The sequence below is a fragment of the Podarcis bocagei genome (assembly GCF_964188305.1).
Source record: "Podarcis bocagei genome assembly, chromosome: 8".
NCBI lineage: Eukaryota > Metazoa > Chordata > Lepidosauria > Squamata > Lacertidae > Podarcis > Podarcis bocagei.
In genome coordinates, this window is record NC_138133.1 from 70,894,049 (window position 1) to 70,910,414 (window position 16,366).

Here is a 16,366-nt window from a genome sequence, read left to right on the forward strand (position 1 = left end):
AGATGAAATTCTTCTCACTGGGGTCTCTGGTTGCTTCCAGAGCTGAACACCATGAGCACATAAGCAGCATGCAGATAATAGACAAAAGAAAATGAAACACTTCTCTGTGGGCTGGGATTAGAAGAACCAGAAATCTTTAGCAAATGAAGAAGTGTGTGTGTTTGCAATAAGTTTTTGTCTTTGAAAACAGGAGGTGCTGTGTCTATAAAAGCTGATGTTCCTTTTCCATTCTTAACTTCAATGCTACTGCTTATAGCTGTAATTTATATACCATTCTTACTAAACTCATGACACTTCTGCCCTTTCATAACAGACACCTAACAATGGAACAGCTTCAATTAAGAAGCAGAACATCAGCCTCTGGCATCTTATTCTGTTGTTCCATCTTTTTTGCTAGAGAGAATTCATTTGTTTCTTAATTAAGAAAAACACCAATAGCATGAAAAATCTGCTTATGGTACCTGAATGGTAATTAGGTGAAAGGTAAAAAAGAAAACACACATACATTCCAGTACCAGCCAAAATGAACTTGAGCTGATAAAAATGAACTAAACTAGCCTTGCATAAATCGAGACTGAGAGAAGTGTACAGTCATTATGGCTAAGACAATATGCAAACTATCTTCAAAGAAATCAAATTGCTAGAGTGTTTTCATTTGCATGTATTAACTATTAACATAATGAGGAGAAGTGACATTGGACCCGGATTGTGTGTCTGTTCGAATTGATAACTCGGCTGCATCTGCAAACAGGCACCCAAAAATCATGCTAGTAGTCAGATCGGTGTTGAACTCTGAAGTGTGTCTTGGAGCCCTGAACAAACCTGATGGAGTGATGAATGCAAGGCATCCTTTTTGACAATGATTTTGCAGCAGAGTCACTAGCTTCATGCCTTAAAGGTACAGATCTCAGTTGTGAACTTCTTCGTCATGTGTATGGTCATTCATAAAGGGAAAAGGTTAGTATCTGTTTCAATATAAATAAATAGATCCTGTTTCCTGCATTTTATAGGTAGGCCTTTAATTTATTCTTTGAGAGCCAGTGTTCTGGAAGTTTTATTTTTATGTAGAAGATCAGGGTTTAGATTTTACCCCGCTATGAACTCATTACAACCACTGTGGGAAAATTACATCTGCCACTCTCTATTCTCCATCAATAATATGAGAATGTTTGTTTGTTTGTTTAAGTATATGTAATCTGCCTTTCTATGACAAATCTTTTTTAAAAATCACAAAATAAATTAATATAGAATCCTAACACTAAAACATTAATGAAACAACAGCAGTAAAATATCATAAAAACCACATATGGCAGGGTTTAAATAAAAAACACCTGCTGAAACAAAGCAGTTTGTTCCATAATTTTGATACCACCAATTAAAAGACACTTTTGTCTGTCACCACCACCTGGACTTCTCCTGGTGAGGAGACATGAAGTCAAATGAAAGACAGCAATACATGAGATACCTTGTTACCAGGCTGTTTAGGACTTTAAAGGCTATAGTCAATGCCTTGAATTGGTCACCAGTAAAGCTATAAATTTTTTGGAATAATGTGACTGGCCAGCTAAGCCCAGGCATCATCTTTCCATGGCATTTGAACCAATTTAAGTACCTAGGCTTTCTTCACAGACAGCCCCTCATAGAATCATGGAATCGTAGAATTGTAGAGTTGGAAGGTACCCTTAGTTCAACCCCAGCAATGCTGGCCATTAATCCATGATGAAAGTGAATAGAGCGTGAACAACTGAGGTTAGATCTGATTTTGCCAGGTAAGGAAGAAGCTGGCAAAGCATACTGAATTGGTAAAGTAATTCCTGTCCGCTGCTGTCCCCTATGTATTAATAAGTGAGTGCAGGAATAACAGCAACCTGCCTCATAGCATGGTGTAAAATCACGCAGAATGAAGATTGCAAAAGCACTTTGCAAATTAAAAGTTTTGTTGAAATGATAAACAATAGTATTATTTACTTTCCTTATTTATGCAGTAAGTAATCCTCTATATTGCCTCTTTCAGTAGCATCTTCATGCATGAAAACATTGTCAATAAGCACCTGATCAAGCCTGAGCAAAATGCTCAGTTCAATTCTGGCTTTTGGCTTGGCTAATTAAATGGCTGTTTACAGAGTTCTTTTAAAACATTTGTGCAATTACAGTTACTTCCTCAGACACTTAAGTATTACAGTGATGTGGCCTTATGTTTAAATAATTGGCATATTTTTGAATACATTTTTCTTTTTAAAAATCCTTCCTAATCAATCCTTTTCGTTCTTTTAAACTGGAAGTCTTATTTCAGTTTATGGTCTGTTTTCTTTGGCTGCACACAACTGTAAAGTTAAAAGGAAGAAAAGTAGTTGCTTTTGGAAGGGGTGCATAAAAAAGATGAGATATATTAACTGAAATTATCCTGGATATTCAGGCCACATGATACAGAGATAGCTCTGGGGAGTAGATACTGGCCTGGTTTAGTGTGCAGATACAATGCTTTTAGTATGGAAGTTTTCTGCTGTCCCACTTTTCCCATCTGCCTTGAGACTTTGACAAAATGGTGGCAACCTATGCTTTATTAAAAAATCTGTGTTTGAATTCCATCTGTGACAGTAAACAGGCCTTCCAGAGGGCAAGAAGGATTTCCCCCATGGCTGTACCTGATTGCTTTGTGCATCTGTTGGTTAATCTAAAAACTGAACACTCATGCTGCAGCAAAGAGCTTGAATTCTAGAAATATTTCCCCCTATTATTTGTGAAAGAAACCCATCAGGCAGGCTTTTATAAGTTAAAATAGGGGAACATCTGTGTAGCTCATTACTTTGTATACAGTGACCACAATAGTAGCTCATATATGCAAGGAATGCATGTGCAGTTTATATTTAAAAAATGTAACATATGTACCATATTTCATATTGGAGGACGTGAAAATGCTTTTCATTAATAGATTAGATATTGGTAGCATGGTGTAGCAGTGTAGCAAAACACAAACTGTTTTGCATTCATTAATGGCTCACAGAACAGCTGTGGAGTTTTTTATGTTGTCCATAAGGTGCGCTACCGTGAAAAGTAGGTTTCTGTTTATTTTTCCTTAGCCCAGAGAAATACTTAGCAGTATAATAGGGTGTTTATATAAGGTTATGACTGTTAGGCTGTTAGGCTTACAGGGTACAAGTTGGCTTCTATTATTTTAAAGAAGCTTTCTATGATTATTCCATAAGGTCGCTTTTTGGTCAGAATTCTTATTAGAACTTGTTGGATTTTAGACAGAATGTTGATATTTAACCTTAGACCCCAAGCAACCGCAGTCAAAATACAACCTCAGGCTGCAGTCCTGTTTACACTTATCTGGGGTTAAGCCCCACTGAATGCAGTAGAACTTATTTTTGGTGAAACATGCACAGGCTTACTTCGTCAGTCCTCTCAACATTGTGCAGGGGCCAAGAAAATAAATGGCAATTGTGTCTGATTTAGAATTCATTTACATTGCACCGTCTGTTGTGCAAGAAGAAGAAATGTAAAGACCTTCAAGTGTGTCTCTGTGGCTTAAATGTACTTGAATTTCTTGGCGCACATTTGCTCGATGAAATACTATTTGTTTAGTAAAATGCATTTTAATATGGAATTAATATAGAGTAAATGGCACTAATGTGAATACAGTATTATTGTCTGACAATAATAATATAGCCTAATAGTTATTTGAGACTCAGAGAATAATCTGATGGCACATGACATGAATGAGCTGCCAAGACTAAGGAGTCTGATCCTGAGAAGTATCCAGGTGTGAGATCGCTTCCCAAGCCGTCACAATCTCCTCGGTGGAATAGTGGAATATAAATTTTAACAAATTATATTACTTAGAAGGTTATAAATGAGAACTCATTCCGTATTAAAAAACCCACAAATTTTACTTTGTGGGTTTTTTGTTCATGAGCTGTCTGTTGGAAACAGAACAAGATGAAAAACTCTTGACTAAGGGCTAACAATTCTAATGTAAAAGGCACAGGGCCTTTGTCAACATATATTTGAAAGATACCAGTAGGATGACCATCAAGTGAGCAGTCAGCTGTTGACTTTGCAGGAGTATGGGTTTATTTTGCTCTCACAAGTTTTATGCACATGAGATCTCAGTGAATTTCAGTGTGAAAGTTCAGGGTGGAGGGGGGAATCAGATGTTGAGGGAGGGTAATTTTAGATGATGCATCTGTGCAGGTGTGAGTAACTGAGAAAGCACATAGCAAAACATACTGTGGAAAAAAAGAATATTATTTATTATTTTATTAGTTATACAAATTTGCCTATATTTGATGATCCTGATTTAGTTGAGGACAGAAAATGAGACATTACTATTGATCTTTAGTTATCATGGAAGGTATGCACTGGTTTGGTATCCATTTTTGGCAAAAAGAATTATGAGAATCAAGATGTCTTGAAATATCTAAGTACCATGCTGCTCGTCTGACTTCTGGAAATTAGCCCCCAAAAGTCCAAAGTCCAAAGCTCTGCTATAATATGTGTATGTATGTATACCAGTTCCAACCCACAGGAAGTGGTCCTAAGCAACCATTAAGTTTTATGCTAACAATGAATGTTTATTTTTCCTCTTTGAAGGACTAATATTGTTTGGTTATGTCTTACAAAACCTTTCTCAGTGTTGAACAACTCTGTGCTAAGTAATATTGTAAAATAATTTTAGCATGACAAGTTATTTCTGCTCAGTCGAGATACTGAATCTTTCTACTCACCCCACACATAGTTTAATTGTGGCTTTGATTTTATTACATAGATTTGCAGTGATCACTATGGAGTATATATTTATGCTGGTTGAGCTTCAGTTGATTTTCATATTTAGCCTTCACTCCCCTTTTCCAGAAGCCTACTGTGAACATTCTCTCATTTTGATTACTTACTGTTTTTCTGTTTATCTGTTTACTATAAGGCTTCTTTTGCTGACACATCAATTTAAGATTATTATTGAAATGTATGACCTGGGCTGGGGGTAGGGTATTCATCTTTCGGCATCTTGTTATTACCTTTTTTAGATGTTTACAGTTAGGTTTCTTTGCATCAGCTAGTCTTCCTTGAATATCAGTTTTACACATTAATGATATGGTGTTCTCGTTCATCCAAAACAGCTGATAAAATGGTAAGAGTGATCCTGGGCTATACCACTTTATACTGCCAGGTGGGTAGTTTTCTGATACTTTTCATATCAGAAAAATGCTACTCTAGTACTGACAGCTGAATTTTCTTTTGAAATACTGTGATTATCTTACTACAAAAGATGCACCATCTGTAGGTGGCCACCCTATGACATGTATATCCTAAATGTTAGACAGGATCAGAAAGGACTAAGGATCTGTCTAAAATATTATAGAGTTGGAGCAGAAGGTGTTCTTGCTGGCTTCTATTCTGCACTGTTGCCTGCTTCCTGGTTCAGTAGACAAAATAGCCAGTGGCGGCATTATTTTAAAAATAGACGGGGAGTCCATTTCAGGATGGGAAAGTATGCCTGAAAGAGAGAGAATTATATATTTCACATTAATGATCCTAACCCATCTGCTCATAAGATCTTACAGAGAGTCCTCCTGGATCAGACCAAAGACTCAGTTGTTCCAGCATCCTATTTTCACAGTTATTTAATGAGATGCCTGTGACAATATCACTCTCCCGTTTGTGATCCCCAGCCTTTGATATTGGAGGTAGTAGCTAGCGGTCACTTTATCTATTATGTAACTGGCTAATCCTTTTTAAAAGCACTCAGTTTGGTAACTTTTACTGCCTCTTGTGGTTGTAAATTCCATAGTTTAACTAAATGTTATGTGAAGAAATTTTATTTTCATCTGTCCTGAATCACCCAACATTCTGCTATCATCCTGAATCACCCAACATTGGTTAATACTGAGTTCTACTATTACAAGAGATAGAGAAAAATTTATCAGAAATAAATCCTTTTCAGTTTGATAGGATTAACAATAGGTTTGCAGCCTTATTTTAATGTCCAATTTAGGATTCAGTTATAGTTTATAGGGTAAAATGCCTTTTCTAAGTAGCAACAGGGGTTAAAGCAGGTCTGACTACCTTTCTATGAAAATCACACCAAGGCACACCAAGGGAGCACACCAAAAGTCTCTTTGGACCTTACTCCATTTAATTATGAAGTTTTACACTACTAGCCTGATGAAGTACAAGCTAGGAGCTGTTTACCATCTCAGCTGTTGTTTGTGTGAACTACTAGGCAACCATACTTTGGTATACTTTGTAGTTGTGATGTAACAGTTTTTCATCATTAGGAGTTTTGTTTGCTTATTGCTTTAGAAAAATTGCTTTTATAACTCTCCTCTTGTTTGTTTTGTTTTCTTGCAAATGTTCACAATGCATTATGTCTGTCTATTTTTAAAAACCATGGGTTTGGTATTTGCTGTTTAAAGAATTATTTAGACTTCTAGTCCTTAGATACTACCTTTTAGTCATACAGGTTGACTTTAAGATAGCTGGTTGCATGTGTTAATTTATGTCCAATGGTCCAACAAGTGGTCCAAGTGCAACCCGCGGGTTCTGTGTTGAAGTACTCTTGTGGGCCACTTGGTATGAAAAGTTGGACTGCCCTGATTTATGTTATTCTTATGAGCACATGTACGTATTTTGAGCTGCTAGCCCCATGTTCCTGAAGTATGGGAACTGTTCAGCATTATCAACCCTATAAAGCTAAATTCCTGCCACATAGGATTTTGATCTGTTTAGTCTCACCTAAGAGTAGCTTTTACAAAGGACTCGGAGGGCCTTAGGAAGAAGAAAAAGACAGAAAGTTGGGAGTGGCTAGGCTCAGGGAAGAGTATGCTGGATTTAAGTTTACTTTTTAAACTTTATTTAGTAGTTAAGCACCCATCATTTCAAGTTGAGTTGCTGGCAGAAATCAGTTTGATTTTCTGATGTGTATATCATTCTGCTGGCATTTCCCCTAAATCTTCCTTGTGTCCAACTCTGGCCAATTTATTTTCCATGGTGGGGTGGTAGAAATTGGATATATACATATATTATTGTACAAGCTAAGTGGAGGGGAAAACAGAGACAGACTACACATCAAGTAGACATGTGAATATGGATGGATGTCTGTCAGCACTGCATTCCTCTTAATGAAATGTACATAGTCAAAAAACTTGGAAGGTATCTCAGGTCAAGTCTCAAGATACAGTCTGCTGCATAGTTGACTGTGCATCCTTCTGTCAACCAGTGACCATGCATGTATCACCCTACTGATATAATTTGTGCCACTTTGCATAATTCCTTTTTAAGAGGGAGAAACCAACAGCAGTGTCTGCATGTGCATAAGTTATTCATGAAATAAAGGAAATCTGATATATTTCCCAAACTCTCCACATATATTTAAAAGTGTAGAGAAGCAAAGTCTGAGGAAATTAAGTAAGAGATACTACACATTTCTAGTTTTAATATTTGCTGACTCATTTAATCAGATTCAAATATTTTTGTTTTCTTTGAGAATAATTGTTTTTTAAAAAAATCATTTTAACACCCAAAAGTAATGTAAACAGGGGCTTTAAAATCTGCTGGTTTAAGCTGCTATCTGGTGCACAGTTGTGTCCTTCTAAAGCCACTAATGAAAAAGGTGTATAAAATACTTTGTGAAGAGCTGGAATTACTCAGCTAGTCTAGAAGACTGGCATTTAAAATAAGGAATATGATCATCCCATGCAAAACAGTTCAAAAGGTTTCATGTACTTCGAAAAGTGCAGTATGGAACAACAGTTTTTTTCCAGATGAAAAACACCCTTTTTACATAAACCCAGATGCTTCCTTTAGGTTCTTCTTCCTCTTGCTGTTTCCAACAGATTTTCCCAGATCACTTCACTGCCACCTTTTAACTTCATATTGTATCCACTTGTTCAGGATCCTCGTAGATTTTACCCATTGGATTCACAACCTTGTCCTGCGTGATTGGCTGGCATTCTGCAGCCTTCAGATTGACCAAGCCTAGAAATCTGATCTTTCAGACGAATTGTCTCTGTGAACCTGCAAAGCTCGCTTTGCCACAGACACACACAGCCTTCCAGCACAGCAGTGCTACTGCGCATCACATTCCCTAAAATGATGGAGACTAGAGAACCCTTAGAAAGCATTGGAACATTATTAAATGTTCCTGGAATTGCAGGAAGGGTGATCCCCAATTTGTGATACCTGTCTTGTCATGACCTTTTATGTGCTAAGAACCCTCTTTGGATAGAAAAGGGAATAAGATTTACAACATTGACCCATGCGATTAGCTGACAGTCTGAAGCCTCCAGCATGACCTAGCTTAGAAGTCTGGCATTTTTTCCTTTACTTAACAGAGCACTCATACCTGTACTTCATGCTCAGTCTCTTCCTTCTCAGTTCCCATCACTGGCCTCAGGGACTCAGAAGAAGAGGTTCCACTGTCCAGATCTAGATCTGCGGGTGGCTACATTTGGTCCTGTCCCTGCCCCTGCCCCTGCCTCCCTTACTCTGACTCCACGTGAGTCCCCAGACTGATCTAGATTATGAAGTCTAACTTGTACATTTTATATGAAGTACTGAAATAGCATGCATTCCACCTTTTAAAAAAATGTTTATATGCATGCGATAAAACAAGTTCCCTCAAGGGAAGCAGAAGGGGTTTATTCTTATCCATTACAGTGAAATCTCATAGTTTCAAAGAGGATCTAATTAAAAAACAAAAACAGTTCTTTTCAGTTAAGGTTACATTCTAACTGAGCTGATTAATGGCGGCTAACAAATGCTTTTTAAATGACTTATCAAAGTGAATTACTATTAATATATTAATATTAAATAGTTTTGTCTGTCTTATACAAAACATGTGTATAACAATTCTGCAATCCATCACAGAGCTAGGTGCACATAAATCCTATCAATTTCACTGGGAATTAACTGCAGTCCTAAACACATTTACTCAGAAGTTAGTCCCATTGAGCTCAAGGAGCTTACACAATATTATGTGTTTTTAGCACTGTGACCTAGGGCTGAAATACTTAGTTTAAAGTATTAATTTTGAGCAATCGTGTTTAGATTGGGCTGCTAGATTGCAGCTAATGGTCACAATCCACTACCATCTGCAAGTTTTAACCGATAGCTGACTCAGTTTCCCAGTTTCCAGTTTTCCATAGTTTACAAAAGAGGAGACTTGATTGTCATTTGAGCATCCTGTTATTTAAAATCTTCAAGGTTGGTCTTGTTTGGATTATGTTCCCATGCTGGTTCAAGAAAATAAGGTTAAAATGTTGGCAAATAATTTATAATTATTATTTATTTGAAAGATTTATACCCTGCCCATTTATTAATCCTTACACTAAGACAGAAAATAATAAATTAGACAATATTAATGTATACATCAACAATAAAACAATAACCAAACTCAGTATAGAATAAAAAAGTGAGACATTTAAAATACTGGAGATTTGTGGAAGAGCTTTGTCCTTGAGCTATAACAACATTGGTTAAGGGGAGGGCATTTCACAAATGTGATGCTGCTACCTACATTTAGGGTCAAACCACACACTTCATTAAAACATGTGCTTGCCTGTAAAGTGGGGATGGAAGGTCTGCATTTTATATCAAAATGAACACAGAGAGCAAAATCTGACTCCTCTCCAGCCCTTACCTTGTTGCATTTGCCTTCTCCCAGCCCAAAAGTGAGCCTTGGATTGGATATGATGTGATGGGATAAGAAAACTTAAAGTAAGACCTGTAGAACATGGTGGGATCTGTCCTTATCTATCTCTGAATTTATTTTTCACTCATATATACCGGTAAGTCTTTTGCATTCAGAAAACTTTGATTAGTTCCTATGGAGCATGCATTCCAGGTAGTCATCAGGTCCACACTACTTCACTTCAACATGCATTAAGAACTCCCAGATCATTTGAATGATACAGTATTATCCATGCACTTTTATAAATTCTTTTTTAAAATGGCTTCAGAATGATTTATTATGTTGCTTATTTTACTTGATTTTTAGAGTGTTTTGATTTTCTTAATCAGTAACTTTTGATTTGTTAGTTGCTCTGAGAATCCTGCAAGGTTGAAGAGTCAGATATAAGCACAATAAATAAATGAACTACCTGCCCAATTAAATAAAATAGATACATTTAAGGCATCTTAAAATATACTATTTCCATGCTTAATCAACCGTGGTATTTATTGTTCATTGTTTTCTGCTGAGGTTCACTGCCCTATTCAGTTTTCATTCTATCTCATCTTTGCCAAATATATTTGGTAAAAAGGAGAATCTCCTTATATATTTTTATTCTGCAGAAGATGCAATGAAGTATTTAAAGGGGGTTCCATCTGCACTTTAGTTTACAAACATCATTTGAACTTGTTTAATGTGGTTATCTTGCAAGTATCAGCAAACTCTGACCCAGCAATAAAAAAATAAAGGAATTGCTTTTTCTTTCTTTAAGTGTATTGTTTTGGGTTGATTGTGCCATTTAATTCTGGTGATCATTCCCCCTCTGGATGTAGCAGGCTTTAAGCCAAGTGAACTTTCAGTAGCAATTCCAATACATGAATGTTAAAATGAGAGTGATGTAAAATATGGATGCTAGTGTTTCTTTTTATATTTTGGAAGAGGAAATGTGATTAAGATATACTAAAAGGAAATCTATACAAATGCGGCAAAATTGTTAAAATATTCAAATATGCCATATTGTAACAAGGAAGCACAGTAATGCACTGAAATCAGCAATAGAACAGCTGTGTTTTAAAGGACAGTACTTTGAATGTCACTTGACAATTTGCTTTCAATTAGAAGTAATTTACAGGAAGATGCCCACAAGCTAATCTTTACAGGATAATTAAGTTCCATTTTCTTTACTTTTAATTAAAAAGCAGAAAAGATTTAGCTGATCCATAAAAAATGTTCTGTTTAAACATTCATCAGACTTCACACTCTTTTTTTTGTTATTTGTTGTAGCAGATGTTATCAAAACTGCAGTCTGCTCTGTTTTAAACTCAGAATACTTGGTAAGTAGGATGCAGAGTTGCAGTAGGCGTGTACAGCTGAGGTATGAGCATTGAACATCTGTATTTTTATATAGTTCCCTGAATATTATTTTCATTACTGTGATGAAAAGTCAAGCGCCATCAATGTGTGCAGAAAAGTATATTTATGACAGATGCCTTGTTTTTATTGTAATTTATTTTCACTTTCCGCAACGTTAATACCATTAACGTATACCATTGCTGTACTTTAGAAAATGTGAAAAACACATTCAAGTTAGAAATTTTCTTAAATACTATTTTAGCTGTCTAAAAGCAAACTTTCATAGTTATCCTATTTTGTATATTTTTATGGTCCGACCCCAATACAGAGGTGCTTAAGGGAGGGAGGATTGACTTTTGTAGCAAAGCGATCTCATAAGCACATGCTGACATTACACATTTTTTTTCAAGGATGTTGTTATGTTACTACAGGCACTATAGCACCACAGTGATCTATGCAGATACTGTTTGTAGGATTCACCTAACCAGCCCCATCAGAGTATACCTGTTGAACTTAATAATATTAAGGCAGTAATGGCTAACTTAAGGTGGTTGATTTCAATGGGTCTACTTTGAGTATGACTCAATCAGATACCACTTAAAGTTTTTAATTGCAGTGTGCTTTGTGATCTTTATGCTACACTCATTGTCACAAAAATGTTATTTTCCGGTCACTGTTACTCCCATTTTGCAGTTATCAAGTCTGTATTCCTGGCTGAAGTGGAATTTGAACATAGTTCTATATGAGGTCAAACTACAACACAGTCTACTGCAATGCATTGGCTCTTTTGAAAGATAAGCAGAATGTACAGGTTGGAAAAGGGATTGTTGTTTGAACTCCCAGTATAACATTTTGAATATGTAGTTCAAAGGCTTTTCCATAACCATGCTGCATTATGAGGCACAGTGATGGCTTCCTACTTTTCTCAGTCTCCCAGGCCCTAAAGACACCTGAGATTTGGTACATAGCCATGCTGCTTGGTATCTGTTGGTGAAGTTGCTTGGTATCTGTTGGTGAAGTTAGCCTACCTTTTCCCCAGAATGGGAATCAAGGTAGCTTACAGATCAAATAGAAACAGCTAAAAACATGGAAGAAACCTGCAGTGTCTTACTCTTGGAAATGAATTTGTTGCTTTGATCAGTTGTAGCACTGTTTGTAGCTTATTGAAGGGCAGGTGTCTCACATCTTCTCCCTGTCATGTCTAGAATGTATGCATTTCTTAAGGTTGTGCTGGTGTAAGCAGGGAAGGCAGCAGCAGCACATTAGGGGAATTTTGTAGGGTGCATGCTTGAATTCACAAAAGTTAGCATTTTCATTATTCTTCCAAAACACTTTCTCAATTTAATTGTTCAGATAATGCAACGTATAGCTCTGAAAATAATGGAATATGTACAGTTTGACAGGGCTTAGAATGTGTTTCAAGGGTTTCAGCGAGTTGGAACCAAATCTTTCCTTCCATGAATAGAAGGGGCAGAGGCAGATTTAGAATACCCTGCAATGCAATTCAGGTTGTTCTGGAAGCTTTCCCAGCACTCCAGAACTTGGGGCTCAGGGGGTTACAGGAGGAATAGGAGCCAATATATGAGAGTTCTCCATTCCTTGAGAAGACCTATGTTCATTAAATTCTGGATCAAACCTCTATGTATTTTCTTCATTTGTCTTAATAAAGGAATGTAAGAATATTCTGTGACTTGAGGGGGAAATAACATTGGTCCTTAATCTATTAATAATTGTATCCTGCTTAGTAACTAGGGATGGCATTTATGGGCTTCACTATATATGGGCTCAATTCAAAGTGCTGTTTTGGACTTTTAAACCCATCATGGCTTGGGACCAGAGTATCTGAATGATACTTAAGGTCCCTCTCATCAAAAGCCCTTCCTTGCCAACTGAGGTACCACCATCCATCCCTTTTGTCCAAGGAGGTCAAGGTGCTGTACTTGATTCTATCTTTTCCCATTGTATCTCCACAACAACCTTGAGAAGTAGGTTAGGCTGAAAGAAGGTAACTGGATCAGGTCACCCAGTGAGCTTCATGAGTGAATGGGTGTTTGAACCTGGTTCTCCCAGGTCCTAATCTGACACTCTAACCACTACACCACACTGGTATGGTGGGTGGCTGACAGGGAAAGGCATTCTCAGTTGTGGAGTGCTTTCCCTAGGGAAAGTTGCCTACTCTGATGCCACTTTGCAATTAAGATTATTTTTTCAGACCTTTCAATTTGATAGGTTTTTATATTCGCTGGGTTTGTTTTTATGCTGCTTCTGGTAATTTTTACTATTTTTAGTATATTTTTGTACATTTTCAATTTTCTGTGTAAGATTCATTTTTTATACTTTACATTTTGTAATTGGCCCAGAACATTTTACCGAAGAGTGGGGTATAAATTCCTCAAGCTAGCAAATATATAAATAAATGTTATCCTCAACAGTTAGTCAGGAGGTGGTGATGAGTCCACAGCTGAGCAGGAAGTTGAATCTAAGTCTTTTCCAGTTTTAGTGAAACAGTGTGGAGCAAGCTCATGAGGCAACTATTATAAACATTGCCATTTTCTTGGCATTGCAGTGATTTTATTTGATTGTATGAAGTGTATCTTTGCAAGATCAGACTTTATTTCAAGGCTTTGGGAATAAATTTTGCTCTCTTGAATGTATAGGTGAGCAATGCCATTTGATATAATAATCCTTAATTAAATGCAATTCCTCCAGCAAATGAATTGCTGGTAATAACTGTATTTAAAAATAACTTTGTATCCTAAATCTACCTTGTGCAGTTTTTCAATTTTGTGTTACAAGATGTCTCAAAGTGTGACTTGTCTGATTGGGGAAGCAGGGAAGTGGGAAGAGGGGGGGCTAATGGAATTCAGACAAGCAATAATTAGTAGGCCAGGAAGTAGGGCAATTTTAAAAATGATTCATGGCAAGTAGGAATGAGACATTTACATTCTAAGAATTAATTATGGGAGTTGTCTAAATTATGAGTGGAAAGCAGAAGTGCAGGGAATAGAATGTGGTTCAGAGACAATTTCATATATTACACTCTGTGCAAGAGATTAGTAAAGATTTTTTGATGCAGATCATTCATTAGAATACACTTTAGAAAGTGGAGTTTACAGATTTCATGCTTGCTCTACACACACACACACACACACACACACACACACGAGCCCATCAACTCAAGCCCGTCACAAAATGGCAGCTTGAGGGTAGAACCAGTCAAAGAATGTCAGTTTGTGGAAGGACCAAGTAATAAAATAGCAATTCACAGGCACAGCCAATCATGATTATGAGTCATGTGCTGGGGTGCCCTTACCTGTAAAAGTACAAATTCTTTTCAGAGTTACTGTAGAACAGGCATTCTAATGTTAAACTCTTAACGTGCAGCAGGAGGACTACAAAAAGCCATGGTCACAAGCCACTAATTTATGTTTCTGTTTTACAGCTGAGGAATGCTAAGGCTCAGATAAGGGATTAACCCAAAGCAAGCCACTGAATCCATGACAGAAAATTATCAATTTTGCTGGGTAGCAAGAAGTCTCAGCAATATACAACTTGAAGAATGAGCTAAAATTGTATGTTTGAAGTGAGTATCCTGTACAGCGATTCACTGAAAATGCTGTGGGTCTTAGGTCAACCCTGCAAAACAGCATCAAGAGAAGTTCATTTTTCATTTGGAAGATAATCATTTCTGCTGTTAGCGATGTTCAGGGATAAGTGCCAATCCTTAAGTAGCCAAAATGGCACCATGCATGCACAAGAGAGAAAGATCAGGGTCTGCAGAAGTACAGATCATATTTAAGGTGCTACAACCCACTTAAGGGGGCAAGAAATCCCCCAAACAACATGGAAAACCAAGGACAAAGAATGGAATGGAGGGCATGCCTGTCTAGCTGGAACCCTGAGCAGGAGTACTCCACACTGGAATGTTTTGTTGCAGGTCTCAGTTATTCCAAGTATAAACACCATCTCTCCCACATACACATCTATCAGATCCACACATGAGGAAACCTAAATGCACTCTTTTATCCTCTGTCACATGCATCTCCAGACAGACATGTGCATACTCTCTCTTACCTTCATGTGCACATTCTCAAAAAAGAAGAAAATGGCTAATCTGTACTCAATATTCTATCTCATACACACATGTTATGACATGCAGACATGGGCTATAGACACACAGAGAGATGCAGGACATCAATTCACACTACTTACTTACTTACTAATTCTATTGTTGCTGCTGTTAGAATAGGATAGTGTAGGTAGGCAGGCAAGTAGTGCTGACCTGAGGGACAGACAAGAAGCAAGTAGGCTTTATTGACTGCCCACCAGGACTGAGCCAATTGAGCCATGCCAGCTGGGTGAGTAAATGGATTGGTGGATGAGCTACCTAACATGAGCACAAATGCTTCTCTTCCTGCTGCTCCCACTCCCACTCCAAAGCCAGGAGAGATTTTGCAGGTGATTAAGCCCCAAACTCCTCCCTCGCATGTTCCAACTAGCCTGTCTCCTCAGCCACATGCAAACAGGTGGCCTTGTGAGTATCCATGGGCCTGGCTTTCCTAATGTCCAGTTGCTCCCTCCTTTGGCTAAACTAGGCAAACGGATGGACTTCTCTTAGTTAGAAAGGAAATAAGCTGTCAGTTGGCAACAGCTGGCACAGACGATTCAGACTGTACAATCTTGGGCAGTAACTCCTGGGACTGGGCTCCCCCCCCCATGATTATTATTATTATTGTTATTGTTATTATATTTTTTTCTATCCTGCGTTTTCACAGACTAGGACTCAAAGTGGCTTACGCAAATTAAAACAACACAGATAAAATACAGAAAGCTAAAAACATATAAATGATAATAGTTTAATTCAACTATAATAGATTTAAAACAATGTGAAAACAAATTATTAATATACAGATAGTAGAAAGAACACAGCACTATTAAAAGGCAGATCTCAGAGCCCAGGCAGGTTCATATGGGACAATATGGTACTTCAGATAGCCTGGACCTAAGCCTTTCAAGTAGCTAAAGTATGTGTGTGCACACATGCCAAAAAGAAGCAGTTGCCACTTCTGTGTAGGCAACACATTTTAAAATGATAGAGATGAGCTTGTAACAGACTTAGCAACATTTGTTGGTTCACCATAACCCAGCCTGCAGTTGACCGTGATTGCTGTTCTATCTGCTCCAGGATTAGAGTGTTGTGTCTATTGTAAGAGCGGAAGTCAGATTGCCTATCTAATCAAATATCATCTATGAAATATGTGCTTGGCATGTCTTGCTGGATTCAGATATTCTGAACAAAACCAAGAACAACAAATTTGGTTACTATCCAGATAAAGTTATTTC

The 16,366-nt window shown here is 37.3% G+C and overlaps 1 protein-coding gene across 10 annotated transcripts in view; it reads left to right on the plus strand.

Annotated features, from left to right (window-relative positions):
- Positions 1-16,366, plus strand: part of ZFPM2 (zinc finger protein, FOG family member 2) — a 455,323-nt gene that overhangs the window by 143,986 nt on the left and 294,971 nt on the right. Inside the window, exon 1 of one of the 10 annotated variants that reach the window (XM_081204400.1) lies at positions 14,467-14,606. The exons of the other annotated variants lie outside the window; for them this stretch is intronic. The gene's annotated coding sequence lies outside the window, so the exon portion shown is untranslated. Of the gene's footprint in view, positions 1-14,466; positions 14,607-16,366 lie in introns of those variants that run through there. 10 annotated transcript variants of the gene reach the window in all.